The sequence below is a fragment of the Megachile rotundata genome, chromosome 4 (genome assembly GCF_050947335.1).
Source record: "Megachile rotundata isolate GNS110a chromosome 4, iyMegRotu1, whole genome shotgun sequence".
Lineage (NCBI taxonomy): Eukaryota > Metazoa > Arthropoda > Insecta > Hymenoptera > Megachilidae > Megachile > Megachile rotundata.
Genome location: NC_134986.1, coordinates 21444836 through 21448140, shown reverse-complemented (window position 1 = coordinate 21448140; position 3305 = coordinate 21444836).

Sequence of the window (3305 nt, the reverse complement as noted above, 5' to 3'; positions counted from 1 at the left end):
CGCGACTCCGACCAGATCCTATACTACGCCGATCAATTTTACTAATACGGTTGTTGAGTCGCACGGAAAGAATTTAATGGCTGAGACACGGTCAAGGCAAACGGATTCCTGCTCGATAAGTCGAGTATTACCCTCGAGGGGGGAGCAATGTTTTTGAAGACGCGGCGAATTGTCCCGATGAGAAATAAAGAGGAATCGCGATTACTTTCGTGTAATCGCTGTTTTCCGAGTTAAAGTCGAAAGACGAGCAACGAAGGAAAATGGAACTCGAAGCGGTTCGATTCGTTTGGTTTCTCGGTAAAATTCGCGGTAATCGTCGAACGGGGGTGTAGTCGAGTAGAAGAAAGCAAAGTGGAAAGGGAAACTATCGAAGTAATTGCTGCGAGAAGGACGAAGATAATTGGTAGGAAGCCCGGATTAAATTGCGCGGAGAAATTTTATTTGCGAACAGCTCGATTTCGTTTTCTCCGTCCTCGAGAAAGGAAGCGATCGTTGGACCGAGACATCTATGCGTCGCGCGCGTTCGATACGCGTATCGTTATCGATGAAAAAACTGAACGATCAAGATTTCTCGCGAAATATTCGATACGAGAGTACCGAGATAACGAAGCTCTTTGGTTTCCGTCGGTTCCGAGTTACTTCGGAAGCGATCACACGGTTCGGTAACCGAGTCGATTCGCCGTGAGAAAATAATATATTCGCAAGGTAGGAATAGTCGAGTGTTGCGGGACGAAGGAGAGTCGAAAGTTTGAGGTGGCCAAGTTCTCGGCGTGGGTTCCCGATTAAAATTCGCGGCCTTCTCTCGCCGAGAGTCGTGGGAGGAATCGACGTTCGAGGGCAGGGCCAAAGTTTAAGCCACTTCGGTTAAGCCACCTATTATTCCATCGAAGACGAAGCCGACCCCGAACTTTTCCTTAGACTTCGTTAAAACTCTCGCGAAAGAAATTTGAATATCGCCGGTGAGAGTACGAGAACGTTGCTCGCGAGTTTCGTTCGATTAAACAGGATACGTTGGTCGTCACGCGACTTCACCGATTTCAACCATTTTCCTCTTTACGTAAATCCTGTATCCTGCTTATGCGTTTTTTTTTTGTTAAACAGTCGAAAACGTCCTTGTCGGTCTTTTCTTTGTCTCAACAATCGACTCGAGAAACGAGTTCGATAGAGAAGACTCGACTTTAGAATTTCGAGAGCAAGCCAAAGTCTCGTAGCGTAAATCTGCCGAGCAGATATTCGTTGTGTACAATTTCTGTGGAAAGTTCGAGTCGACTCGTAGAACCGATCATTTTGAGATTCGAAATACTCTGTTCGTAAAGGGTTATGGGGTTAAGGTTCTTCGTGCCCTGTATACGAGTCTCGAAAGAAATCCGAGATCGGAGTGGCAAAAATCAATTCTTGAACGTTCGCTTCCCTTCACGGTGAACTTTTAAGCGAAAGAAAGAAGAAAGTTGAACTCGTCGACAGAAAAGGAAAATACGATTTTACGAATTCTCGAGGCTCCACGCGTCGTCTTCTGTACCGTCGAAGTACCTTTCGTTCGAAGAGGCATCGAGATTATTTCGCATCGAGTCTCGCATTAATTTTTCAACGGCTTGGAAAAATAATTGAACCAGCGAGGATCAAATAGACGGTGCAAGAGTGATTGATCGCGTGGCAAATAATTTTTGCCAGATTCGTTCGTGAAATTTTCCGTCGCGTCGTTTCAACTCGCTCCCGGGAAAAATGTGCTGGAAACTCTCGGTCGCGTTTCTTGGGAAGAAATACGATTGTTTTCAAGAGAAATACATCGTAGCGGCACGCGAATCGCCGCAGATACTTCTGCCGTCGTATCTTCTGGCCAAGGGAGGCTCTATCGCGGATACATACATTAAAGGAAACTTTTTCGCAGAGTTTTCGCACAAATCTCGCGAATCGTTGAGAACGCCCAACGCGTTGGACCTCGAACCGATGCGGCTGGCACGAAATTGAATTGCTAAACTTTTGTAGCCGTTCGGTTCGCGACAAGAACTTTAATATCGAGCCGTGGCAACCTCTATACCTCGCTGACACGTTAACGCTGCCCGTCTCTGTTCGGATTCGGGAATATGTGCTTAAAACTTTATACGCTCGCGAGTCAGAATCATCGTTAAAACGTGGCGCGTTAACGTTTCATTTTCTATATCCTCGTTCAGAATTTCGGCGACAAATAAGTAGTTGAACCGGTAACCCGACAACGAGTTCGATACTATCATTCAAGGCTTCGACGATCTTGTATTCTTGCTTGTTACACAAGCATGGGAATCTTTTTTACCGATTCTTTTTCTCTGTTTTCTTGTCAAACGAGTAAGAATATCGTCGTCTTCCAGAAAATGGCAAAAACTCGTCCGATCGTTCCATAATTAACAGGTACGTTCAGCGAAACGAATCCGATTCCTGTACGTGCGCTCGTAACTTTGTTATTTGGAATATAGGACTGAAAAAAAAAGCGTGAACAATAATTGGACCGATAATAACGGTAATAAGGATACTCGATCGTTACACGAAGCACGTACAAGTAGCGAAGGCTAGGCGCATAAGGGGTAGATAGATTAATTGCGATTCTTTTAATGATACTCGTCGTTTCTATATTCTTTTTCTTCTCTTTTTTTTTCCTCTGTTCGAACGATCGACCAACCGGCTTCTCGGCCGAGGGAAAAAGCTTTCGAAACGTTCCGTTCTATGCCGGAGGACCGGCAGACTGTTCCATTCCGTTCCGTTCCTTTCGTTCCATGAAATAATACGTCTATTCTACGAAATTCTTTCAACGGCTCCTCATTGTTTAAGCTTTCCTTTCAACGCTATTCTTTCAAAATTCATTCGCGTTTCCAATACCGGTAACAAGGTTGGCCGCGATGAAACGTGCATACAACGTCTATGATTTCTGTCTAGTGCAAAAAACACTAGGCTATTACTATCGGCGCAACGTTATCGTGGTAACGTAAGCGCTAAAGAAATGCTTTCGTATCAGACTGCCGCTGAACAGTTTGACGCACATCGTTAATTGCAAGTTGTGACTCGATACCTGGTCAATTAGTTTTATAAGTCGTCGAGGCAAGCGCATCGAACCGATGCGACGCGTCGCGACGCGGCGAGATAGTATGCGCGTCAATCTATAGCTGTACGATACACGCCACAATAGACACCGAAACGAGATTACCAACGAGAGGATGCGCTCAAGGTCCATTAGCTATGATTCAATTACACTCGCCACTTATACAATGGAAATTCGAGTTCCATCTTGAACAGCGACCGTTATGCGTACCTTTGGCTGTGTCACCCCTCGCAAC